The sequence below is a fragment of the Eubalaena glacialis genome, chromosome 2, assembly GCF_028564815.1.
Source record: "Eubalaena glacialis isolate mEubGla1 chromosome 2, mEubGla1.1.hap2.+ XY, whole genome shotgun sequence".
Lineage (NCBI taxonomy): Eukaryota > Metazoa > Chordata > Mammalia > Artiodactyla > Balaenidae > Eubalaena > Eubalaena glacialis.
The window spans coordinates 153,563,879-153,591,526 of NC_083717.1; the positions used below are offsets into that span (position 1 = coordinate 153,563,879).

Below are 27,648 nucleotides of genomic sequence, written 5' to 3' on the forward strand. Positions count from 1 at the left end.
ATCTCACTTCCTTCCTTATTTAAAACCCAACATCTAGAGTAAAACCTTGTAACCAAAACTGAGAGAGATTATTTTGAAAGATCAGCAAAATATCCCATGGTGCCTTTCCTCCTTCTTCACCTGTAGATGGTCAGTTAAATCTATCCTCAGTGGTTCCGTGGGTTCCTAATTAATAGGCAATGATTATGGGAAAAGACAAGGCCTTTCTTAAGATCATTCTAGAACAGCAGCAGTCCTTTAAAAAGAAAAGAAAAAAAGTAACAAAATCCTTTGACTGAGAACATAAATTAAGCTAGACAGAATGGGTGTTTTCGATGGCGCATGAGACTACTTAGTCACCTAGAAAGAAATACAAACACACACAAGGAGTGTACGTGAATATGTGTGTGTGTGTGTGTGTGAGAGAGAGAGAGAGAGAGAGAGAGAGAGTTTCTTTCTGTCTCCATAGAAGTTGTTAAGTTTCCTCTGGTCCCAGGTCCATGGACTGCATTTCTGATGCTGAAGAGCCATCTTTGTTTCCCTTGGTTACCAATGAAATAGTGTGCAGGGATCAGTTCAGATCCATCATGCATAACAAAATGCTTCCAAACACAATGCCTTGCTTTCAATATTTATTATCTAAATTTATATCTATTTAATGGGAAGTGCAGCTCACATGCGTACATCCACACATTTCTGTGCTTATAATCTAGTGTGTATGATGTCCTTTACATATAAAAATGAGCTATGTAACATGGCACATCCCTATAATATTAATTGCTATAGAGAATGGAATTTCTTCTTCAGGCAGGTTTCATCCTCTCCATTACCGAAGACCCAAGAGAACTTGCTGTAGGGTGATTTATCCTATAGAGTTACTCCTCAGAGTGTACCTCAATATTGTAATATACTTTTATCTGTAAGGCTAAGTCCTGCCTTATAAAGAATCTCCACATCCAATTTGACTCAATAAATTTCGAGCTCACTGATAATATTTCCATCTAAAAGCTTTACACAGTTACAAAACTGGGAGAACTTTTAGAATCATCCCAGGTCAAGTTTCTTTCTGAATATTTTCTCACAGTGAACTGCAATACATTAAGTCTACCCATTAGCTAGAATATCACTGATTGTACTCTTGATCTGTTGGCCAGTGGAACATTTGTATTGTCTAGGTTCCATTTAAGACAATATTTGGAATGGACAGAATGGCTCAGAACAGGAGAGCAACATTCAAAGTTATCTTCCTTCAGTAGAGAAAAATATGTTTGGGCTATAAGGAATTGGTTTGACAAAAGAAAAGCAGAATTCAGTACTACAATCCCTCTCTCAGCAAAACAAAGCATTTCCCTCTCCCCTGAAATCCTCTAGTTCCATGAATATTTTTCTGTTGAACCCAAGTTATTGTTGCACAAACATGTGAGAAAATAAGAGTGATAAGAAGACTGTCACCAACAGTTAGGTGGAGAGTTGTTTGAAATTTTAATTGTGAACTTCTTTTCACAAGATGTAGTCTTCTTAGATTTTGCTAGTGGAAATGGGGGTGTGAACTGATCCTTATATGTGATTAAGACCTCGAATGCCATTATAATTTACTCTACCTTTACAACTGGAATAACTAGATGTATTGATTTTTTTTTTTCGTTTAAAAAGACACCTAGAGATTTGCTCTCAATGTTAATTTTTCATAATATTTGGTACTCATTGAGTAATGAAAAGTGCCACGCAAAAATTTTACATATTAAAAATAAAATTGTCCTGAAGGTTCAGAATTCTGCTACACACCTTTTGCTTATCTTTAAACATTTAGGGGTATTACTATCACAGCACTTCTTGAACAGCACAGTGTTTTTTGGTTTAGGTCATTTAAAAAACTTGAAGAGTGAGGTATGTAAGTTGAGAGGAGAGTGTTGTGGATTTAAAAGTACATGTATACACATACGTCGTTTATTAAAACTTTAGGCAAGGATGTTGTCTTCCTGGGAGTTGAGAGCCATGAGAGCGGGAAGTCTGCTGCAGGGAAGAACAAAAGCATGGCTGCGCGATAGTATTATCTCTGCAGTAGCAGCTGGCTCCCGGACGGAGGGTTGAGGCAACTATCTAGTCTGTTACACTGCATTTTTATTAGTGACACCCTCCGTTATTCGGTCAGCTCAGCCGACTGAGCTATTCTCCGAGTTCTGGCTGGTCACCCTGACTCCATTAAATGGGAGAAGGAAAGAGAAGACAGAAGGGTAATTTGTACAAAGTGGGGCAAAGGGGGATTTCTCTCCTTCGGGGTCGGCGTCCCTCATCCTCCGGGACGTGGGGGAATTCCAGGACCGTATTTAACCCATAAAACCAATGCATCCTATTAATTAGTTGCTACGCGTAGGGAAGGCAGTGAAAGGCTTCATCTTCTCTTTCCAGCTGGGGCCAGCAGAGCCCGGTTGGTCAGAGCTGCCTGGCTGGTGCACACTAGCCCCGGACCCCTCTGGTCCCTCAGAGCCCGCATGGCACCGAGTGGAGGTCAAGTCAAAGGGCATGACCGAAGGGTGCCAGCCCCCACTCTCGCCCGCTGAGTCCGTAGCTCGGTTTTTGAAAGACCAGCACTAACACTGCGAGGCTGGAGGGCGGGGAGGGGGCGGGTCGCGGCGGGGGCGGGGCTGGGGGCGGGGACGAAGTGGCCCAGGAATGCGTCGGGAAGTGTAGTTTCAACACCCTCAGTAGCGTAGCTACCCAGGCTCTGCTTGTGGAATGTGAACTACAACTCCCAGGAGCGCGCGGGCCCTGCCCGAGAGTACATGCGCAGTGGGCGCCGCATTGTATCCTATCAGGCGAGGAGAGGGTGATGTCACCTGCGAGTTGGTAACCTACGAGCGGCTGTGAAGGAAACTGTTTAACCGGATCCCATTGTACCCGGAGTGCAGAGCCGCCTTTTCAGCATGCGGGGGCTGCTCAGGTAAGGGGGACGTGCCGCGTCGCCCGCCGCACTCCTTCATTAAGTGGCACCGCGAGGTGGCGCGGGGGTGGGCGTGCTTCTTCGGGCCCGGTGCTGGGTTAGCGGCGCGCCCTCCCGCTGCCTCCCCGGAGCTCCCGGGCCAGTAGGTAAATATTAAACCCGTCCTTCAGGTTGGGTCTGGGTGGGAACAGGACCTAGACAGCTCCCGACTGCCAAGTAGGGTTTGGGAAAATGGCTGCAAGCGCGGTGCAAAGCAAGGCGAGATCGGGGGAAGGCGCCCCCGAGGACGGGGGTGCCTCCCTTCTTTCTTTCTGAGGTGCTCGGATGCCAAGAGAGCCGGCAGGGTACCACTCGCCGCATTGCTGCTGCCACCCCGGGGCTGGGGCGCTGGGGGTCGTGGCCTTGACTGAGTGCTGTGGGTACTGCTGCTGTCGGGAGCTGCTGGTCCGGGAGGCTCCGGGAGGGACAATCCCGAGGCAGGCTTGGTAGACTCGGAGGTGTGGACCGAAGAGGAGGGACTCGTTTACTCGTTCGCGTCCCAGCAGAACCCCCACCATCCCGGGCACCCTCACCTCAAGACTCATTCGAAAGGGATGGGGTGACTGTAATTTAGGCAAAGTTGGAAGCTAACGGTCTCAAACCAGAAAGAGGAGGGAAACCCGCGTTGCGGAAGGAGCGAGGGGTGTTGGCGGACAGCAGCGAGGGGCGGCTGTGCAGCCTGCGGACCGGGTTCGAGGCGCCAAAGAGCGCTCCCGCCTCCCGTCCCTCTGGGTAGGGCGCATCTTGGTGCCCCTTGCACTGATGGCTCCCTCGACAAAGAGCACCTGAGCTGGGACAAAGCGTCTGCCCGGAGCGCTGGGCTGGGAGGTGGTAAAGCGGTAGGGAGTGTCGAATAATCTAACGATACGACTCGCAGTGGGGCAGGAGGGCTGGGTAATCGCTTTTCCCAGCTGGTGGTGAAAATCCAACTGCTTGTGATCCGCTTGGAGACGTGCGCGGCGCCCGAGAACTCTATAAAGTCCTCTGGATTTCCTTTCCCTAGCACTCTTATCCTTTCTCTTACTTGTTCATCAAACCCTTGCTAAAGGCTCTGTTCTCAAGTTGCTCGCAGCCTGCGATTGGGGTGTTCTGTCTCTTGCGCCCATAAAATATTTTAGGGGACCCAGGAATAGAATACACTCCAACCCCCGTTCCCCACCCCGCCTCCCATCTTCACCCGCAGGAGAGCATCAAGAGTAAATGCCACCCGTGACCGTTTTGCTCCTCTTGAGTTGGTAGTTTCTTGAGGCTCGAGAAGGACCTAGTGAATTGAAGCGGGGTTTGCCTGCAAGATGAATCCCGTTGCCGTGGCGACTCCTGCCGTCGGAATCTTAACTGCTCCCACTGCTGTTTCAATTCAGTGTGGCTCTGCGGGCAGCTGGGAGGGCGTGGCCAGTAGGTGTGGTCAGATGCTCTCCCTGGGCCCAGCTGTTCTCTCCTAGTCACCGGTTTCACAGCCCCGGGCTCTCTCCATTCTCTTGTAAATAGCTTGGACACAATTTTTAGACCCCCTTCCCTCTCGCGTCCCCATACCTGGTCTCTCCACCTCCCTCCCCAGAAAAAGCTGTTAGGAGCCTTTGTCCTGAGGCAAACTCTGAAAATTACAATCAAAAGATCTCTCTCCTTTCAGGCTGATCTCTCATTTCAAGAAAATGAAAACATACATTTTCCTAATAACGTATGTTATAGTGCTGTAGGCAGCTTTCTCCAGGAGGGAGTTCTCTGTTATGCGTGAAGAGAGCTCCCTGGCCACCAGTAAAGGTCCTCAATTTGCCCTAGGTGCAATTCACTGGAAATTTTTAGGGACAAGTAATAACTGAAATTGAATTCTGGAAGCCACGGCTATCCCTTGTGGTTCTCATGAAATCTAAAGACCTGTCTAGAGGATGCAGATCCTTGAGAGAGTTGGAATCTAGGAAGCCTGGGTCCTTCTCTGGCTCTGTCATTACTGGCTTCCCCATTCTGGGGTGAACCCTCTGCCTCTGGGGACCTCAGTCATTGGTGATGTGGGAAGAGGGGCACAGTGGTTTTCCTGAAGTTGATTTTCGGTATAAAATCTTGTGACTCCAGGAAGGAGTTGTTCATTGTCTTTTATTTTTCTCAAAGAAATCTGAAGATGAGAGTTTAAGCCCAGCTTCTGACACTGTGACACTGGGTTAATATCTCTGAGCCTTACTTGTATGGCAAAATAGCCCGACTTTTCATGGTAATCCCTCAAAGTGGGCAAGGCAGCTATATTAGTATTTATAATATTAGTTCTACTACTACTACTACTACTACTACTATTATCCCAGTATCTGGACTTCTATTTATCCTTTTATCGTAGAATTGTTTAGATTTTGACTTTTTATAGATTCTTGTCGAATGCAGTTATTTGTAATTTAATTGCATTAAGAGTAATTGAATTATGCAAACATTTTGCCTACCTTCTGCTTTCATTTCATACCAAAGTGGATTATCACAGACATTGCAGTTAAGGGGGGAAGGTGTATATCTGCTAGCATCTATGCGTGTACATTCGTGTGCAGGTAAATGCTTGGGGTTGCTGTGTGCCAGGCGGTTGACATTCATCATCTTGTTTTAAGTAGGTGGTTACATCCCCACGAGGAAACAGGATCAGAAATTTCACTCACTATTTTTGTCGTAGAAGTTAGCACTGACTGAAATCTCCTTCAGTTATCTCCTTACTTCTGACTCCCTATAATTCTGATAACAATTCCAGTGTGTGTGGGTTTTTCCCACTCCGTGAAGGTCTTTGAGAGCAGAGTCTTTGTCTTGTCTATCCCTGTCTATCCAGCATTTAAAGCAGTGTTTGGCCATTGGTAGGTATTTTATAAATATTTGTTAAATCACTACTGACTAGTAGAACCATGATTGGAGATCCAAGATCTGTATTCTTTCCACTGATAGTTTTGTCATCAGTTGTAATATTCCTCTTAGTTTTCTGTCAAGCAGTTTCATCTCAGCATAAACCAAAACTCCTGTGTAGCATGTGACGAGGTATAAACGGCCTTCCATGTGTTTGAAATCGTTGAATTGTAACTATTTGCTTTTGGAATATATTCACTCACAGAGACTTTTTCCCCCTATAATTAATTCTTAATACAATTCTTATTACCCCAAACCAGACATTTCTAGATTTCTCTCTGTTGTACTGTCCTTGGCCCAGATAACTTTCCCAGGAGGTATATGACAGGGGAACAGGGAGAGAGACCAAGGCAAAGATACCTAGAGACTTTTGCCAGGCTGCCAATGGCCCCAGAGGCACCATGTGGGTAGAAGAGTGGGCAATAGCTCTCTCATTTGGGGTGGGGTTGTTCTATAAACAGGGGTAAGTTGTTCAGGCTGGCTGATGTGAGAGGGGAACAGGGTAAAAGACATTTGTCCAATATTTGTAGCATTCAGTTATCATCCAGTAAGTTGCATTCTGTGCGTTTTCCGAAGTGTAAATTAGTGAGGAGGTGTGATAGTAAAGAGGGTGCAGTGGGTCATGTCCTTGGGTGGTGCTTACAGGAGCTCAGTGAAGAGGTGCCAAGGAATTTGAACCCTGGCTTTCTTGCTGTGTGGACACGCCTCTGGGTGTTAAGAATTCGTGTGTGTCTGTGTGTGGTTTTATTTGAGCTACTTTGTTTAAAAGGCTGCTTTTAGTGTTGATACTGTGGTCATCAGAACAAATAAGGTGTTTACAAACAAAACATAGTTAAGACTGAAAGTGTTTCATTTTGTAAATATTTGGGGGATAGTATAAAGAGTGGCTTTGGCTTGAGAATCTTGAGGTCTTCTGTGAAATTACTTAAAAACTTACAGCTGTTGGATCAGGGGAAACAAGCTTTTCCAGCAGAGTTTGGTACCACTGAGAGCCTTAGGTGTTTGGTTCAGGAAATAATCACAGAGCCTGTAACTTCTGTGGGGCCCTCCCTGGCTTCGTGTCATGCTCCTGGTATTTCCAAGTGTTAAGTCTATCCTTATATTTCAGGAAACAAAGCAACTTCGCCAACTTAGGTTAGCAAACTTGTTGAATCTCTAGAGGGGGCACCAGTCAAAATGAAAATTCTTCTGTTTTGTGATTTTTCTTCTTTGGACAAGGAATGTAGACTCCTGTCACTTACTTTGGCACCATAATTTCTAACTTGGTAATGGAAGGAATCTTTTAAGTGAATGTATGTCTTAAACACTTACCGCATCAGATGATAGTGGTTTCCCTGAGAGCTCGGTTTAGAGGCAACTGCTAGCACAGGTAATATTTCAGAACTTGGTAAGGAGGGCTTTTTCTGTAGGTTGGCAGGGCTGGGGGGGCAGGCTGGGGCTGTCCTAGGATACCTCTATTGAGGGTTGTGCTTGGAGTGGCTGAGTGGCTGATAGAGATTGGAATTGAAGGATGGATCTGAAGTGCCCCTCCTCCCCCTTCCTTCAGGCTACCACTTATTGCCTCCACTGAAATAGGGACAGATGAAGATGAGATGCAAGTTGATTTTGGTGACCTACATTCCACTCCAGCAGACTATTTCCACAGCAAAAAAAAATTTACCTTTGTATTTTCTGGCATCCTTTCCACTGTTCCAAAAACAGAGAAATGAGCATTTCAGAATGAGTTTGCATTCATAGTACACATATCTAAAAATGATTTACACGTTAAGTCCTAGGAGCATAGCAACAAGCACACAGAGCCTGAGCACCCCCCCTCCCCTGCCCATTAATCCATTAATCTATTAATCTATTAATCTGAGGTTACCAAATATACCCTCAGCCTTGGTGAGCTTATTTTCCCTGCTGATGTTTAAGCACACCTGGTTTTTACCCCTGTCTGTGACTTTCTGCAGTAATGGCTCCCCTCATCTGGAATGAGCACTCTTCTGAGCATCTGAATTCTCCTTGTGCTCTCAGATCCAGCTTGAGTGCCATAGCTTCTGGGAAGCCTTCCCTGCCTATCGCCCTGCTTTCACCACCCCGCCCGGCTCCTTGCTCCTTAGCGCCCTCAGCCTGACCACACAACCAAACACTCATACCTAATGTGATGCTAACAGTCAAGGGATGTGAGGTGCTAAGCTTGGGTCAGGCCTTTCCTAATACTTTACATGAGCTTAACCGTGGACTCCTCCACAGCTGCATGAGGTAGGTACTGTTATCACCATTTTACACCTGAGGAAACTGAGGCATGAAGAACTTAAGGAACTCACCGAGCTCAGGTCACACAGCTAGTAACTGGCAGACCCTGTTAGGGACCCAGGCTTCTAGTTCTTTCCACTCCCCCACTATTGCCTTGCCTCTGGTTTTCCTATATGTTATTCTTTTCTCTCCATTGAGTTGGGGGAATCACAACTTCCTTTGTGTCTCTTGATTCTGAAACAGTGCTGGGTCAACAAGTGCTGAGTTGATTAAGAGTAAAACTGCTTCTTCACTTAATGGTTTCTTAGAGTCTGATTTTCTGGAACAGAAAATGTTTTATGAGATTTAAAATGTTGCATTTGTTTATTTGAATGTTAAGAATTTTTGAACTCCCTCCCTTTTGCTTTGTGAATGATAAGCAAATTATTCGAAAAAGGAATTGCTCTTAAATGCCATCTCTGAATCTATGTGGAGTTTGTCCAGCATTAGACCCTCTTGTTAACTGAGATAACTTTTCAGTAGGTTGAATCCCTTACCTGGAGAAAGCCCTTCTCACCCAGAACAGGGCCACAGAAGCCTGTCTTGAGAGTTAAGACTTCCATAACTTCTTAGCTTCCCAACTCCCTGTTGTCTTTTAACGTAAATTGTGAAAGCTCTTATGAAAAGAAAATGAAAACTTGAGTAGTAGTCAAACACATAATCTAATACTGGGTATCCTTACATATTAAAATAAGCTTTTTCCCCCCTCACCTTAGAAGAGAGACTTACTTTTACAGTGGAGCAAATTTGGCACCAAATATACAATTGCAGTTCTTTTAAACCTTAGCCACTATTGTGAATTAAATGTGGAAAACTAGGCAAGCAAGTTCAATTTCCAGTGTAGTTGGTGTGATTTCCTGACTTACAATAGATCTTTTACTTTTGGCTTAACACTGGATATTGTGCCACTTTGACAATATTTAATGAAGACAATTGAATAAAATGCAAACTGTGTCATTTAGAGAAATAATAGGAAAGTTATGCCCTAACAGCATATTGCCAGGAAGGGAAAATGAAAACAAAAGACTTCTTAGCCCTTAGGCTGCTCAAACATAATATTCATTTAACAGACATTAGTTTCAGAAGCTTTTTTAAATTCATCTTGTTACATTTCATAAGTATGTCATTCACCTTTAGTAATAACCTGAGCTCATTCTGTTCTATAAATTGCACCAGGATCGGAGTTGAAGGTTCCTTGTATTTCTGCCAGGCACACAATTAGGGACACGTATTAAACTGGTCTTTGTCCTCTTCATTTCTGAAAAAAATACCTTCTGTACGATTGGCAGACATTGCCCATCTGATGGACTGTCTGAATTTAGACTTCCAAGTGTAGATAGCCTAGATCCGAGCTTTGGGCATTGTCTGGGCAATACAGATGCCCATCTTTTGTTTTTTGAGATGAGTCCTTATATTCTGGCTTACTGGCTAAGCTCAGTTTGTTAGTGACGTACAAACCAGGTCAAGGGCGTGGGTTAGCTTTGCCTTGTCTTGGAGTCACCAGCTGCACCTGTAATCCTAGTAACTTTTTTTTTGTTTTTAAACTCATCATGCTCTTGGTCACAAAGGACACTAAACAGTGGAGGATAGACCCTGTGGATATATCAGTGCATAGCCATCATCACTAAGGGCAAAAGATGGTGCCATATTATAAAATGAACTGATGAGGGTCTTAGTTTTTTCAGACCCCATAAGTTAGAGGTAGGGCTTCACCAGCAGTTTGCCTAGGAACTATGTTTATGCTTCTGACAGGTGTCCTCCTGTGAAGAGTGTGGGTCAGGACCAGGGTCAGCTTCCTAAAACATAGCCTTGGTCTTTTCCTTCCCTTTCTTGGGGGTGTGACCACAGTCATTAGTGTGTGTTTTGGTGACCATTCTGGGCTTTACTCTTCCTTCTCCCATAAAATTCTGCAGATTTGCACCCTGGAAGAAGAGTGAAGGATCGTGCCCAACATCATTCACCAGGTGAGTTAGACTATTCACATGTGTCTAGGCTTAAATTTGTATTTGATTCATAGAGATTTGGTAAAACTGAGCAGTGAAATGTCTAGACACGAGTTAAGTTAGAAACTACAGTTCTGTGACAAGAGGGTTAGACTAGGGACCCTTCTAAATCCTGAGAATTTACTACAAAACTTATTGTAAAAAGTTAAAGGAAATGAAATGGACAAATCAGACCATTTAAAGGTCCTTGCTGCATTCTCTACTCTTGAAAGTTGGTGAAATTTTGAATATAGAAAATGTCATATGGTTTTGGCCAAGGTAAATGATTTAGGAATTAAAAAAAAAAATGCTGCCACAGTTACCCCATATTAGCGGTGGCTATTTGAGTTAGGATGATGGTGGCAAAAGAAACAACAATAACATTTCTGTTTGTTTCCCACTCTGTTTGTGTGTGGCAATCTTGTTTGCATTAGAGGTTCTCCTCCCCACACCCCCCTCCCTGCTCAGCGCTCAATGGTCATTCAGACTAAAAGTCAGAGAGGGTGTGGAATGAATCTTGCTGGAATTGAAGCTGATAGCTGAGACTTCATTATGTCCTCAGAAGGTTAAATGAAAGGCATGTTATTATATTTTTGTATTTTTAAAATCAAGAATAGAGATTAGATTGGACTAGAAAACTTCTGTGACCCATTTAGGGCTTGACACTCAATGAGTAGGTGACACTTCCAACTGCAGTTCCAGGAACCATGGCAAGAGACTGCCTTGCTTCATATGTTATGCTAAGGAAGTGATTTAAAAAAAATTTTTTTTTAAGTATATAAAATTTTTAGTTTGACCCAATTTCTTTTCTTTTCCTGTGATGGAAGGTACCTTTCTTCCATACCTCACCTTTTCCTACTATACTCCTTGGATTTTAATTTGAGTCTGAAGGACCAGTGACCTACTTCGTTGCCAGGAACCTCTCTGTGGGCAAAGGGAGACCGTGGTCCCCTGTGGCCAGGTTCCATACCAGGGGAGCCACACTCACCGACCTTACAAATGGTCTTCCCCCCAACCTCCTACTTAGAATAGGGAGCTGTGTGGCAGCAGAGAGGGGATGGCTTACATTTTAATTCTCCCAAGTTCAGATTGTTTTTCTGATGGAACAAGTTGGGGGAAGTAGGTGGAAGGGAGGACAGAGGGAGTTATTGGGTTTCACTTATCTTATCATTTGTTTCCCTCTGGATTGCCTTTGTTTATACAGGCCAGGAATTCCTCCAACAGAAAGCATGCATCCACACGGGGATGTTCAGATTGGGGCTTCCTTCTCCTTGTGCTCCAATTGCTGACTTGGCTTTCCTCTCTCCAGCTTAATCTGAAAGGAGGGCTGGAAATATTTAACCTGCTTTAAATTTTTCTGTTATGTGAAAAAGAGATCCTAAAACAACGACTTGGGGCAAATGGATTAATGATTTTTCTGACAGGGAAAGGGGATGATGCTGAGTAAGTTTAACATCTACGTATAACTTCTTTATGTTGGTCGAGAGTTTAGACACGAATATTTGACACCTTGAATAAAATCCCTTCGCCTTTTGGTTGCTGCTTGGCAATTGCACAGAGGAAAAAGAAACACCATTTGATTTTAGGTTTAGATTTGGGTAATCTTGGCAGTTCCTTTAAACTTTCCTGGGCCTCTGTTTCCTCATCTGTGAAACAATGTGGAAATTCTAAAATTTTATGAGAATGGTTTCATCTTAACATAATGACCTCACTTATATGGCGCTGTGTAACGTTGATGTAATGTCCACTGAATTTCCCTAGAATGGAGATCAGTGAGGGGGAGTTCTATTTTTTCACCTTCAGAATTTCCAACATTGGTCTCTGCACAAGGTTTCTGAGACCCTGTTCTTGGCTGGAGCTAAACCCTCAAGATCTGATGTCTAATCTCCTTAACTAAACAGCTTCTAGTCACGTTCTCCAGTCCTGGGGCTTAGGAAATTCCGTAGGATATAAGTAAGGGATGAGGCTAGATGGTGTCTTTGAGTGACCAACCAGTTCTCTTTAAATTGATCATCTATTTAAACCAGAATTTGATTACCACCATTGCCACACAGGATGGATGTAGCCAACAGTCATGTTTTATTTGGCCAACACAGTGTTATTTTTAAAAAGGGAATGGTTTTAGTGAGCATTTACACTCTGATTTGTCACTGACCTCGCAACACCCTAGTGCCTCATACACAGCCACTTTGTTTATGTGATATTTCTTTACCTCCTTGGCCCTTAAGGCATTTGAGTTTTCAATCCCCGTTTTAAACTAAATTAAATTGCAATAAGAGTCTCTTCAAACGTTTATCCAGCACTGGGCTGGCAAATGACCCAATCCAGGGTTTCTCAGTCTCAGCATTTTAGGCATTTTAGGCATTTTAGGCATTTTAGGCAGGATGGTTCTTTGTTGTTGGGGACTGTGCTGTGCATGTATGATGTTCGTTAGCATCCTGGGCCTCTACCCTCTAGATGCTAGTAGGAAACTTTCCCCCAGCTGTGACAACCAAAATGTCTCCAGGCATTGCCAAATGTCCCCTGGGGAGCAAAATTGGGCCCTTGAAAGCCAGTTGACAGATTTTGGATGGCCTGGAAATTTTAAACATTGGACCAGGCTTGGATATTTAGGGGTAAATTGGAATTCATCTGGGAGACCAAGCTATCCTGCTGTTTTTATTTATTTGGGTAGTTGGTTAGAGCAAAGTGAAGGTCAGTGGATTAGACTCTTCAGGGTCACTTCTCCATTTTTCCATGACCACTGCCTGGGAGGCCAGGCATAGTTTAAGGACATGTCCTTGGTCACAGCAGGGGACTCTGTGAGACACTGACGCTGGGTCAGGGCAAGCCCACCAGCGCTAGCAGGAAAAAACTTTGAAGCCCATAGCCTGTGTCGGTAGGTCAGTAAAGTTATCTGTGGATAAAGAAGATGAGGCTTTGGGGAAAGAAAAGATCATCTCTGTTGTTATTATCAAATGCCAAAATGCTTTAAAAAAAGAAAAATGCATTTACCTTTAAAAATGACAGTTTATCTCAAATCAGCAGTGAGGGAAGAACTCTGAAAAGGATTCGCAGCAGACTGATGTCCCCCTTTTTTTCTCTCCCTCAAAAAAGAATGTCTGTAAAACTTGACTCGAAAACTTGGGCTTTGGCAGCACTCAAACTTGCCTTGTCACTCAGAGTGAGTTTCCGATCAGACTCATCTCTGGCTTCATAAACATGAGGCAGATTTGTTTGTTACAAGTTTCCTAACTTGGCCTATGCCATGGGCCATCATGGAGGATTTCAGAGTCTCGAGTTATAACTACCAAAGGTGGGAAACACAATAAAATGGCTCCTTTTACTTGGATTTCACTTAGAATAATCAGATTAGATCCAAATTCCTATCAAGCATAGCAGAGGTAAGTGAATAACTAAGTTAAGGGGAAAATATTATATTGAGCATTTTATGGACTATCTCATAAGCTATGGAAGTGACACCTTAAAGCATCATTTGTTTATTCACTTGGCAGGTAAAGAATGTTTTGACACTGGGTGTGAGCATATCAGAATGCTGTTTTAAATCCCAGATTTTTCCCTTTGGAATACAGAACTCTTGTTTTACTAAATAAAGCTCAGATTATCCTCTGTCTTCAGCTTCTGAAATAAACAAATTACATTGTGCAATAGGTGAAGACTCTCCCCAGTGAAAGATTCTTTGCTTTTCACTGGCAAGTAATTTCATGTTTTGCTTATTTGGATCATGTCCACGTTTTCAAAGGAATGTTCCCAGCATCACTTATAGGAAGCAATGCTCTACAATCCCAAATCAGTTGTTCCAATATCTGTTATTCCTGCAGATCAAATCTTTTACCCTCAGCTCTTTTCTCCCCTAAATGCTGATTTTGAGTCTCAGATGGCCAGTGTTTTCTAGTACTAGAGGAAAATTTGTTAGCATGACATGGTGTTAAAGAATGACAGTTAAAAAAAAAAAAAAAAGCAGAATACAGGGTTTTTTTTTTTTTAAGGATGATGAAAATGTTCTAAAATTACTTGTAATGGTTACCAGTTTGTAAATATACTAAAACCCCCTAAACTATACATTTTAAATGAATGAATTTTATGGTGTGTGAATTATGTTGAAACAAAGCTGTTATTCCAAAAAAAAAAAAAAGGCTAAAAAGAATCGGACTAAGTAAAACCTTGGAAACAGAATTTTAGACCTTGGGGATAATACCTTTGACTTACTTTTCTATTTCTTTTCTTCATGTACATCTCAATGTTTTCTTTAAATAAATAGATGTATAACATGGACAAAGAATAGTTGTGATAATTCCTCAGGACCACCTGAGCCATGGGAAACTTTGTTATAATGAAATTTTGTTGTAATGGAATCTGGCTCATATTCATCTCATACCTCCTAATTGTGAGCTAGGGCATTAAAGGATAGAAAGCTTTGCACTGTTTTATACCTGCTGTGATGATAAGCTAAGGTTTTGGTGATATGTTTGGCTTAGTCACAGTTTGCTTTAAACTTGCTCCATTTGATTATTTTGCAGGATTTTTCTGCTGTAGAAGCCTTCACACTGTAAAAAGCGCTCAGGTATATAATCTTGCCTGTAAAGCTAACCGTGTGTGTTGGACAAAGAATATTTCATTTATAAGGGATTATGTAGCTCAAGGTTTCTCAAATTTGGATTCATGATCCTTTGAGAAACACTGCATTAAATGTTAAGTTGCTGAATGTTTAGGTACTCACTTGGTGCCACTGGGATCATAAACTCGTGTAGAGGTAGACTTTGAGGTACTATTCGGGTATAAGGTGCTTTTCCAGACATATTAGTTTTATTGCTGCATAATGAATTACCACAAATTTAGCGGCTTAAAACACCACCAGGTCAGAAGTCTAGGCATTCTGTGGCTAGGTTCTCTGCTCAGGGTCTCACCAGGGTAAAACTCACGGGTCAGCCAAGGCTGCAGTTCTCATCTGGGGTTCAGAGGATTCCTCCAAGCTCTCTGGTTGTTGGCAGAATTTATTTCCTTGTGACTATAGGACTGAATACTGCTAGCTGTTGGCCAGAGACTGCTTTTAGCTCCAAGGGGCAACCTACATTTTATGCCACATGGCCTACACTGGAAGTTCACACGAGGATGTTTGGTTTCTTCTAGGATGTTTGGTTTCTTCTTCTAGGTGTCTTCTTCAATCAGCCAGAGAAGTGGTTGATTTTAAGGTCTCACCTGATTTGGTCAGGCCCACCCAAGATAATCTCCCTTTGACCATATAATGTAACATAATCACAAGAGTGATAGCTCATCATATTCATAGGTTCCACTCACCCTCAAAAGGTTATGGGGCATCTTTTAATGTTCTGCCTTTCATACCAGATAACAGAAATTATGCTAATATACTGCTGATGATTATAAGGTGAAAAATCCAAAATCCCAAGTGGATGACACTTTACAAGTATGCTTCAGGACCCCCTCTGTCTTTTTAAGATACCTCCCCCTCAGATTTATTGCTTTCCATTCCTGCTTTTCTTATTTCAAGTAGAGTGAAAATGAAGATTAAAAAAAAGTTTTGTTATTAAAAGTTCCTACACACAAACACAAAGAATGACTAATATAGCTAATATGAGAATCCTCCATATACCCACAGCTTCACCAGTTATCAGTTCGTGACTAATCTTTCGTTTCTACTGCCAACTACTTTCCATCAGGATAGACAATATGTAAACAAATGGTGTGGCAAGTTGGGAAGAACTGACATCTTGACAATATTGAGTCTTATCCATGAACATGGAGTATCTCTCCATTTATTTAATTCTTCTCTCATTTCATTCACTAGAGTTTTGTAGTTTCCCCATATAGATCTTGTACATTTTTTGTACATGAATACCTAAGTATTTCATTTTTGGGATACTAATGTAAATAGTGTTGTTTTTAATTTCACTTTCCACTCATTCATTGTTGGTATATAGGAAAGCAATTTACTTTTATTATTAACCTTATATCTTGCAGACTGTTTTTTTGTAGATAGTTTTTATCAAGTTGAGAAAGTTCTCCTCTGTCCCTCGTTCACTGCAAGTTTTTATCATGAATGAGTGTTGAATTTTGTCAAATACTTTTCCTGCATCTATTGATATTATCATGTGATTTGCTTACCTGGGATAAATCCCACTTCCTTTTGGTGTATAATTCTTTATACATGTTGGATTCAGTCTGCTAATATTTTGTTGAGGATTTTTGCATTTATGTTCATGAGCAATATTGGTCTGTAGTTATCTTTTTTTTAAATATCTTTGGTTTTGCTATTAGTGTAATGCTGGTCTCATAAAAAGAGTTAGGAAGTATTCCCTCTGCTTATGTCCTCTGAAAGAGATTGTAGAGAATTGGTATAATTTTTTCCTTAAATATTTGGTAGAATTTACCAGTGAACCCATCTGGGCCTGGTGCTTTCTGTTTTAGAAGGTTATTAATTATTGAACTCTCTGGTTTGGTTAGTCTTATGGCCTGTAATGCAGAAACTGATCTGTTTGTAGATAGTTGATGTTAAAAGAATAATTTTCAAAGAGTTTAAAAAGTAAGATTCTCACAATTATAAAATAAACATGTCAACAATTTTTATTTAACTTATTAATTAGTGAAGGAATCAGTAAGCTGTCAAGACCAGTTCAAAGGAGAATTTGAAGAGCATATATATGTCTGTCTGTCTATCAATCCATCCAAACAGCCACAATCAGAAATGCTGGAATAAATTTGCTAGTGGATACAAAACTGATTAATATCCTAAAGGGCTATACAATGTAGTATTTTCTTTTATACATTTATGTAAATCAATTTTATCTCTGCCAGACAAAATCCATTTGCTTCCTTATAGATAAAAGCCATTACATTGCTGTGTGTTTTTTACAAGTTAATTCCTACCCCTACAGAGTTGTGAAATAGTCTGGCCCAGCATATTCTCAAACTTTTCCATTTCAGGACATTTTGACCCTATTAAATATTGAAGACTCCAATGAAATTTGTTTAATATACAAATCATATTGGAAATCAGAATTGAAACACTTTATTTATTGCTTCCAACTTTTGGCTATTGTTAATAATGCTGCTATGAACATGGGTGTGCAAATATCACTTTGAGACCATGTTTCAATTTTTTTGGATATATACCCAGAGGTGGGATATACCCAGGGCCTGAATCATATGGTAGTTCTAACTCTCTTCCCTAGCAGCTCTACCATTTTACATTCCCACCAACAAAAGTGCACATCCTTGCAATATTTTCTGTTTTGTTTTTTTTTTTGAATCGCCATCCTAATGGGTGTGAGGTTATTAAAATTTTCAATAAACTTCTTAGATGACAGCATTTATTTCCATTTTATGTGCAGTATAGGGTAATCATTTTCCTAATGTTTTCCCATTAAAAACTATTATGAACATTTTTTTTCTTTTTCAGATTATTTTCTTAGGATATATTTCTTAAAAATGAAATAAATGGGTCAAAAGGTATATAATTTTAAAGTTTCTTATTAAGTACTGCCAAATTGTCCTCAAGAAAGGTTTTGCCGGTTGACGCTGAATCAGGATATTAAAGTGTCTTTCATTTCATGTCTATGCTGTGAATATCATTATCTTACAATTATCTGTGATTCAGCAACTGACAAATGCTATCACATTGTATTTTAATTTGTATTTTAAAAATTTGTTAAACAGAACTTTTTTCTCTAGGCCATTTGTATTTTTCCTTTCTCAAATGGTCTATTTGCCCATTTATCTATTTAAATCCCAGTGTTTTGAAGAGATCATAAAAGAGATTAATTAGCAATGCAAATATGAAGCCACCAGGACTTTTCACAAATGTATAAATAATCATGGAACCCCTTAGCAGAAAACTTACGAGATCTCTAGGCACATTTTAAAGTGACCTGAAGTATTTCTCTGTGATTAACTGTCTCTGGCTACAGATTTGCATAATTAATTATGTTAACAAGCCCTTTCCTCATTATCTGAAGGGAAACCTTAGGTCAACTCCTGCCATTTTGTGGCCAATTTGCATTTCCTGGAGTTTGGCTCAGTGGTTTCTTACTGTAAGTGGTTTTTCTGCTGATAGTGAGACTAATACAGAAGGCTTTTCTGAAGGCAGAGAGAACAAGGGAGATGATGTGTAGTTTTTCCATTGGACTGAAGATGTTTGGAAGAATAGGAGGTAGAACAATGAAATAATCCAAATATTATGAGGAGGGAGGCAGAAGTTTACATTAGAATGGTTTACGCGATTAAAGAAATGTTATACTCAGTTCTTTTTATCTATGGTGTCGCAAAACAGATACTCAGCTGCTTAGCTAAAATATTTAAGGCATTGCCTATACAGCACCTAATATTACAATAATGCTGTACTTATCACAGTCTGATTGTCTTGATGTCGATATATCATAAATCAATATTGTGGGAATGTGGTTTTTCTCCCACATTTAAGCACTTTACGTTTGTTTTAATTTAAACAGAAAAAAAAAATTCTCTTCCAAGCATTGAGAGAAAGGTTCGTGTTTTGAAACTAATTTTAGATAGTTATGGTAACCCGTGATACAATATAGCGCTGTGTTTCCCAGCACATCCCAGCACATTTTAGAGAAGACCACCTATTCAGAATTATCATGTTTCTGTTGACGTAGTTTTTCTGGAACTCTGCTTTGAGGCACTGTGGCTGTCCATCTTTGTTCAAGAAGTAACAAACAAACAAAACGCACAGCACATTCTATGGAGCTTTCTGGTAAGGCAAGTGTTGGCAGGTGGTCCCTGTGTGTTTGTTTGGGAAACATGGTTTGACCCAGTGGTGTAGAGGTTATTATGAAAGGATTCTCTGGAGTAAGGACCAAGATCTAGGGGAGAAGGTCACTTTTGCATTCTCCTCCTTGAAACATCAATTCATGACTTCCTAGCCTAGAAAAGGATATTTCTCCCCAGCTCATTAGTTAGTTCCTAGGCACCATTCAGATCACAAGTGGTTTGATTCATTATAAATTGACCGATGGAACAGAATTTCCAAGAGTACCAAAGCCTTTCTAAGTAAAGAATGAGACACTTCATTTGCACATTCTGTGGACAAATGACACCTCTAATGTAAAATGGACTATGAGATGTTTTGTCTTAATTTTCTATCATGTTTTATTGATTTGCAATGGCAAAATCTTGTGAAATATCTTTAATATGAAACAGAATAGAGTTTATGAAATCTTTTATTCTGTGGCTGATAAAATCCTAGGCTAAAATTATTCAAACATACTTTTCTATCAATAGTTAATGTTTAAAAATACAGGGCTTCTGTGGTTCTGCAGTGGTTAAGAATCCGCTTGCCAATGCAGGAGACACGGGTTCAAGCCCTGCTCCGGGAAGATCCCACATGCCGCGGAGCAACTAAGCCCGTGCGCCACAACTACTGAGCCAGCGCTCTAGAGCCCGCGAGCCACAACTACTGAGCCCGAGTGCTACAACTACTGAAGCCCACGCGCCTAGAGCCCGTGCTCTGCAACAAGAGAAGCCACCCAATGAGAAGCCCGCGCACGTCAATGAAGAGTAGCCCCCACTCGCTGCAACTAGAGAAAAGCCCATGTGCAGCAACAAAGACCCAATGCAGCCTAAATAAATAAATTTATTTAAAAAAATATATATAGGGGGCTTCCCTGGTGGCGCAGTGGTTGAGAGTCTGCCTGCCAATGCAGGGGACACGGGTTCGGACCCTGGTCTGGGGGGATCCCACACACCGCGGAGCAACTAAGCCCGTGAGCCACAATTACTGAGCCTGCGTGTCTGGAGCCTGTGCTCCGCAACAGGAGAGGCCGCGACAGTGAGAGGCCCGCGCACCGCAATGAAGAGTGGCCCCCGCTCGCCGCAACTAGAGAGAGCCCTCGCGCAGAAACGAAGACCCGACACAGCCAAAAATGCATAAATAAAAATTAAAAAAAAAAAAATATATATATATATATAAAAGACTGCTCTGTCATTTTCTGATTCAGCCATTCCCTGTTAATTCTTCTTATAAAAGTTTTGGGTGGACTATATGATTGATGGACTCACATTTTGTAACTTTCTTTATGTAGGTTTTATTTTTTAAAGGGGCTGGTCCTAAGTGGGTAAAGCTTTGACAGTTTGTAAGATATAACATCATTAATTCTCAACTGTTATTTGGTTTGTGTTTACTGAGATTTTCAAATGTATTATTTATCTTGTTTTGTTCTTTTGAAGAAACAGTTTTAATACCTAGGCTTAAAAGTGACAAAGTATATGTCCATATTATAGCAATAATGCTATAATTTATTTAGTACAATCATCTAGTTGAGAGGCGTGAACTTTCTTGAAGTGAGAATTTTTAAAAGTAATATCAGACAGAAAGCCTTTAAATTATCAATTGTCCCAAGGAGAACTAATACAAGTAATTAAGTCAAAGTTTTCAAACCGTATGTTATGGCTTACGTTGTAGAAAACTCTCCAGCGGGGAAATGCGGATTCTTTAGCCTGCTATCTACTGTGTCATTTTGGCCCACAGTTTCTTGGGTTTCAATTTCCTCACATGTAAAATGTGAGGTTTGGATTAGCTCACCAGTTCTGTGACAGTTTTGTCTCTAGTGGCTTTTAAAGGGGTGTAACATTCACTGTCTGAGTTGACCCTAAGAGCTCCGCATCAGAAGTCAGGATGACTCCTTTTTAGATCTGGCAAAATTACTGGAACGAGTAATTTGCCTAGTAATAAGTTTAGTGTAATGACAGAATCGGAGTTATAACTCGGGTCTCCACTACCATCACATCCTAGATGATTATCTGACACAGCCCTGGACATCAGATACACATGTCCCTTCCCCTTCCCCACAGTCATGGCAGACAGTGTTTATCTAATGCTTATCTAATGTGACATTTCTTTCCTACCCAGCCGGGACATGGCTTCAGAATCCATCTCAAAGCAACATTCTAGTAGCCACAGCTAACAGACAAGGAATTCTAACTAGTTTGACATTGTGGGTAGTAGAGTCATTAAAATATAAAAGGCCACTCTAAGTTTTTTTTAAGGAAGTTTACTTATATTGTTTAATTCAAGTGGAATATTGTTGCCTTCTTTTTAGCAGTGGTTCCCAACGTGATGGTTCCTTTTTAATTAAAAAAAAATTATAGATTCCGTATTATAATGACCGTGAATTCAGTAACACTTTCAATGAATTTCAGTTTTATTAATCACAGTATATAAATTCATTTGGAGAAGTGGGCATACATACATATGAAACATTTACATGCTTATGAATGAAAGACTCTTGTAATACTTCCAGCCCCCTCCCCCCTCCCCCACCCCCTCCCCAATCCCCAGCCACCAAGAGTCAGGTATTAGAAATCATTATTCTATATTACTTTGTCTTTTTTTCCTTGGTTTTAGTTTAAGTAGGATCGAATTTTTGTTTTAAGGGACCTCATCGGTGGTTTCCATTCTGTGTGCTGTGGAGTCCCAATTCCAGGAGGTGCCTCAAGGGGAACCCCCCCTTGTTCCACAGCCCTTCCAGCTTTAACCAGCCTGTCTACTTCAAACTCTTCTATATTCTGCGGTTCTCCACGAGCTTTCATTTAGATAAAGGGTTTCACAGATTTTTAAAGTTGAAAACCACCGATAATCCTACCTGCCCATTTTTTACACAGTGTTTCAAGGTTACCCTATTAGTTAACACTGGAGCCAAGATAAGGACCACTATTGTGCAACTTGCAAGCCACTCTTCATCCCCTTACCGGAGCTGCTATTCATAGGACAGTGGAGGATGTAAGCTGATACCACCACCAGCTCTGAGTTCAGAGGATACTTATATGGAAAGAAAAATTGTTCACATTGTAATACCAGGGAACTCAAATCTATTTCCACCCTTGAATAAAAGGTTATATGGTGTATATATTTGTAAATATTTGTCTTGTTTGGGTGTGGGCTTCTTTTACTATTTGGGGTGGGTGGAGGGATGGTGAGGCTTTTTTTTTTTTTTAACTTAATTTTATTTTAAAACAGTAACGAGTGATGCTTTGGGCAGAAGACAGTTTCCTTTCTCTTCTTCCTGTGCTGTGCGGTGCCTTCTCCCCACACTGTGTTTGTGGCATGCTTTACCTTGTCCTGATTTTAACCATTGTCTAAGCAGAATCTCTGGTCTCTTTCCTAGATTTTGCTGTCTTATCAGAGGACAACCTCGGGGCTCATTTCTCTGCATTGGTCACCTATTATCATTATTAAATCAACATGCCATCAAGATATCAGCCAAATATGATACTTAACATACCTGGTCTGGGCTACCTTTTTGTTTTTTTTTTTGCCTGGGATGTTAGTCTGAAGCCGAATGTCCTTCTAAAGCTCAGTGTGATTTTAGGACTTGCTTACTTGCTTACCTCAGCTTACCTTACACATTTGAGGCTGTAGGTGATCCAGAATAGCTGGAATAAGTGTCTGGTGAGAGTTTGCAGAGGGTGCTGTGTTGATCCCAGCACCATGCCTGGGTGTGGGGTGTTAAGTGTTTCCATTCAGATTCTTCTGGGTTGGCTGCTCCCACAGACCCTTGACAGACGGCTTGCTTCCTTGCCTTCCTTGGGAAGGTCATCTCCCAAGCAGAGGTGCTTTTCTGGTAACTGTGGCAAAGCCAGCCATTTCACTTCAGTCAGCAGTTTCAACCTGCTCCTTTCCCATATGTTTTAACAGGCCTGATGCTGAGAAACTGAAGTGACTTTCTCTGGACCAGTTCACTTTTTACTTAAAGTAGAAGTGTCCAGAATTAGGAAATAAAAGGAAGAAAGAAAAAAAACTGTCAGAGAGTCTTACGTTGGAAAACTGAAACTATCTGTTGTCTTTTTTTTTTTTAATTTTGGTTTCCCCTCTGATTTTTTAAAATTAATTGATTAATTAATTTTTGGCTGCATTGGGTCTTCATTGCTGCACGTGGGCTTTTCTCTAGTTGCGGTGAGTGGGGGCTACTCTTTGTTGCGGTGCATGGGCTTCTCCTTGTGGTGGCTTCTCTTGTTGCAGAGCACGGGCTCTAGGCACATGGGCTTCAGTAGTTGTGGCACGCGGGCTCAGTGGTTGTGGCTTGCGGGCTGTAGAGTGCAGGCTCAGTAGTTGTGGCGCACGGGCTTAGTTGCTCCGCGGCATGTGGGATCTTCCCGGAGCAGGGCTTGAACCCGTGTCTCCTGCATTGGCAGGCGGATTCTTAACCACTGCACCACCAGGGAAGCCCTATCTGTTGTCTTTAACAGGAGATATTTCCCTCTCATCCGTCAGCCCTTTAACAAGTCTGTTTTCTTTCAGAATAAGTTAGGATGGCTTACTGCAAGTTCATTGCCCACCTAAGGGAAGACTGTATGAGAGCTTTAGTTATCATAGCTCATCACCAATGCACTAGAGGCTCACCAGATTCCCTTGTGGGGGGTCGGGGAGAGCGTGGTGAGTAACATGGTGAGTTTGAAGGGCCCTCAAAGTATATACAAAGTTAATGTGCTTTGGTGGAAATGGTTCATTAATCGTAACTTCATTTTCTTCTCAAGGCAAATTGGGATCTCGGAGGTGTTAAAATGTCCACCATTCATATCTGTGTCACTGGAATTATTGATTAGTTTGCTGTAATCACATCTAGAGTGACTGCTGTTTCAGGTAAAAAGAGTAGGAATGTAACCTGAAGGATTATTATCCAGAAACTGTTTCTTAAAGACATCCCTAGAAATCTGAGTAAATCTGTAGTCTAGTTAACTGTAATGTGTCAATATCAATTTCCTGGGTTTCATAATGTATCATAGTTATGTAAGATATTACCAATGGGGGAAGCAGGGGACTTTCCTCTCTTTCTTCTTCTTCTTTTTTGTTTCCAATTTCTTATGCATCTAAGGTTATGACAAGATTGAAAAGTTAAAAGAAAAATACCCTGAGAAGAATTACCATTCCAGGTGAGACACTTCACTTCAGATCTGTTATCTTTCATTCCTTCCTTCTTCCCTCCCTTCCTCCCTCCCTCCTTCCTTCCTTCCCTCCTTCCCTTCCTCCCTCCTTCTTTCCTCAGCTTTACTGGGATATATTTCACATATATAAATCACCTATTTTAGAGTACAGTTAATTGGTTTTTTTCACAGTTCATTGTTTATCCAGAGAGTTGTGTAACCATCACCACAATCTAATCCTAGAACATTTTCAACTCTCCAGAAAGGAACTCCATAGGCATTAGCAGTCATCTGTGTACCTTTCCTTCCCCCACCCCCATCTTCATCCCAGGCAACCATTAATCTGCTTTCTGTCTGTATGGATTGGCCTCTTCTGGACGCTTAATATAAATGGGGTCATAAAATATGTGGTCTTGTGTGACTGGCTTCTTTCATTTAGTGTAATGTTTTCAAGACTTCATCCATGTCATAGCATATATCAGGACTTAATTCTTTTTTATTGCCAAATAATATTCTATTTTATGGATATACCACATTTGTATATTCATGGACATTTAGGCTATTTCCATTCTGTGGTTATTATGAACAATGCTTCTGTCAGCATTAATGTATAAGTTTTTGTGTGAACATATGTTTTCAGTTCTCTTGGGTAAATACCTAAATATGAAATTGCTAGGTCATACGGAGACTCTATGCTTAACATTTTGAGGAACTGCCAAACTGTTTTCCAAAGGGGCTGTACCATTTTATATTCCTACCAGCAGTAAATGAAGGTTCCAGTTTTCCACAGCTCAGGTGTTTCTTCAACAGTTTGTTGTGTTTACTAAATGTTTCCTCTTGTCTTGGTGGGTGTAAGAGTAGGGAGCTGAATGGTAACTTTGGAGGAAATGAAACAAATGAAAATGAAATAAATTATTTTCAGATAGGCTGAATGTAGTTCTGGAAGCCTTTCAGCCCCTGGCCTATAAACCTTACTGTTTGACTGGATATGACATTACCAGGAATTTTACTGTCCTGCTTTTATTCTCCCTGAAGAGAGAAAAGAAATACGTCTTTTCCTCAGCTAGACATGGAAGGTTCAAACAGACATAAAGGACCCCTGAGTTATTGACAATTCCATGGGAACATGTACTTGGTCTATGCCCAGACTAGTTTCTCTAAAATCATTCTCTTGGTGCTTCCTCTGTGCTGTTCTCCACCGGAGTGTAACACAGGGCTGAATCAAGGTTTGTTGAGTTGGTATTTGGAAAAGAAGCAATGACTGGATGCTGGTCAGCTGGCTCGGGCTGTTGGCAGGCCTACCCCGGACCGGGATTTCTGCAGGCTGCAGCCTCTCAGTTGTTACAGGCCTGCACCAGGCAGTGGTGTTTGCATTTGCCCTGTCCGAGCTAAGGGTAACAAGGCCTTTCATAATCCACCAGGGCAGTGAGCAGGCAAGTCCAGAGATCTTGAAAATGGCCCAGGACACCAGCCAAAGACAAGATCCCAGCTCCTTTGCCCTGTCTGGCCGACTTCGGGAGTAGGCAGGGAAGGGAACAACAAGAAATGTCGTTTCTTAGTTCTGGTATGTAGATCTGAGAACTCCCACTATCTTGGTTACTTTTGGTCATATATTGGCAGTAAGCAATCAGATTATTTTGCCTGCTGAAACCAAACTGTAACAAAGACTCGCCTCTTATGACCACCTTTCTCAGGTTCCCCCTATTTTTTTTTTTCCAGAAAAGGATATATTTTTTTAATTCAAGTAACTGCAAAGCTAGAAGCTAGAGAGGGGCCCCAGGCTGGGACAAATAATGGCTCCCCCCCTCCCCTGCCGTTTATCTTCTTGCAGAGCAGAACTTTATGAATGATGGTTGCAAGGGTAGATTCCCTACAGATTTGCATTAACACATTCATTGTGCGCCTCTGTCACTCTCCTTTTGGGTGGGGCTCACTACACACAGGTAGTGTCTAGAAGGTGAGTGTTTGTCCCTAGGGCCTCTCCAGGCCTGTTTTAGCTGGCAGTCTCCTCCTTGAGCACTCTCGAGCCATACCTCCTTTGACGTCCCAGAGTCCCTCCCTGAAATGCCTTGCCCAAATCAGGAGAGGACCCCATGTTCCTTTCTCCTTTCCATTAAAAACTGCCCATCTCAGGCACATTCTTCCAACATCCTGTATTACCTCTGTCAAATCAATATCTTGCTTCCATTAAAATGATGTTGGGGGTATGAATGTATATGTGTAAGTGTGGGTATGTGGTTTTTGGACAGCTGTCTATTTATTACACCCATGCAAATGTCTACCCGTTTTATTAAGCCTATATGTCATAGATTAGGCAAAAACATTTTTTTAAGTACATCCATTTCAGGGGTCAATTTCACATCTCCATGAAGCATTAGAATACTTTAATGTTAGAGTAACAGTTGGTGTATTTTCTGTTGGCTAGCCCATTGTGTAATTTCTGTAGTAATTAATGTATCTGGCTTAATGACTTCAGTTGGAGCTATAAAAAATTGAGTCTATATACAATACATATATATTCTTTTGACTTGTTTTTGGCCCAGCCAATGCTTTGACTGGATTCAGAGTTTATAATGCCTTCCCAAACTCCCCCAGATAGGAGTTTCCAGCAGTTAAAATTTTTTTAAAACAGATCTTTGATATACATTAGTTCGTCTGACATTGTGTTTGACTTGGTCTTGGGAGAAAGAGAAGTGTCTAAAAAAAGGCTGCCTCTCATGCAGGTAGGGGGAGGAAAACTGGCTCTTCCTAATCTGTATATGTGCCTTTTTTGTTACTGACCACGGTGGACCCAGAGAGGCAGCCTGTGTGACATGCCAGGCCTCAGGACCAGCTCCTTGTGAATGTGTTTGACCGATTTCTAAGGCAGTAGGGATTGATCAACCATCAGTCACCATAGCACTTCATACAGCTACCTTCATCTTCAGTAGTGCGAGTGGATTTATCTGCATTACAGCTTATCCCCAGAACATCGTCCTTTTATCTCTTTGTGACATTTTCACCTTTGATGGGCTTCTGAGTGTATCAGTGTGGCTTATAACTGTAGTTATGAGTGGAAGTCTGAGATCCGATTCTTCTAAATAAACATGTCCTGTGCTGTCCAGTAAAGTAGTGACCAGCTGTATGTGGCTATTGATAAACAGGTGTGAAACATAACGAAAGAACAAAGAACGAGTGATCCTTCACGAAGGAGAAAATACAAAGCCACTTCTTGAAGTGCTGTAAGAAGAACTGAAAGTGCTCTTGCTTGTCCCAGAAAACAGCAGAGAACAAGGACCAGGACTCTCCCACAGCATGCCGGCAGTCTCCCCAGGGGCTTATGCCACGAACTGTCTAAGTGCTATGGAGTAAGTTTTTCCAGCCTGCAGAAAAGATCATTTAAAAGAAAAAACAACCGAAAACAAAACAAAACAAAACACCAAACTCCCACAGCCTCACCTACAAAGTTTCTGAAGATAGGCTGGTGATAGGGGTGCTAGTGTAGTGTGTTAAGTTCCTCTTCAGCGTTACACACTTGGCCTAAGTTTGGAGAGGAATTTAGTTATAATTTTGATGTATGCACCATCGCTACCAAATGCCAACATTAAAAAGAACACAGTTACAGTAGCCACATTTCAGACCCTTGTTAGCCACATGTGGCTAGTGACTACTCTGTTGGACATTGCA

The 27,648-nt window shown here is 41.5% G+C and overlaps 1 protein-coding gene across 3 annotated transcripts in view; it reads left to right on the plus strand.

Annotated features, from left to right (window-relative positions):
- Window positions 1-2,805: 2,805 nt before the first annotated feature.
- The window catches only part of DAAM1 (dishevelled associated activator of morphogenesis 1), a 180,656-nt gene continuing 155,813 nt past the window's right edge, over window positions 2,806-27,648 (plus strand). The window contains exons 1-3 of one of the 3 annotated variants that reach the window (XM_061182619.1): window positions 3,017-3,066; window positions 10,018-10,068; window positions 14,607-14,650. The gene's annotated coding sequence lies outside the window, so the exon portion shown is untranslated. Of the gene's footprint in view, window positions 2,921-2,991; window positions 3,067-10,017; window positions 10,069-14,606; window positions 14,651-27,648 lie in introns of those variants that run through there. The other 2 variants (XM_061182617.1, XM_061182618.1) reach the window with 2 other exon arrangements.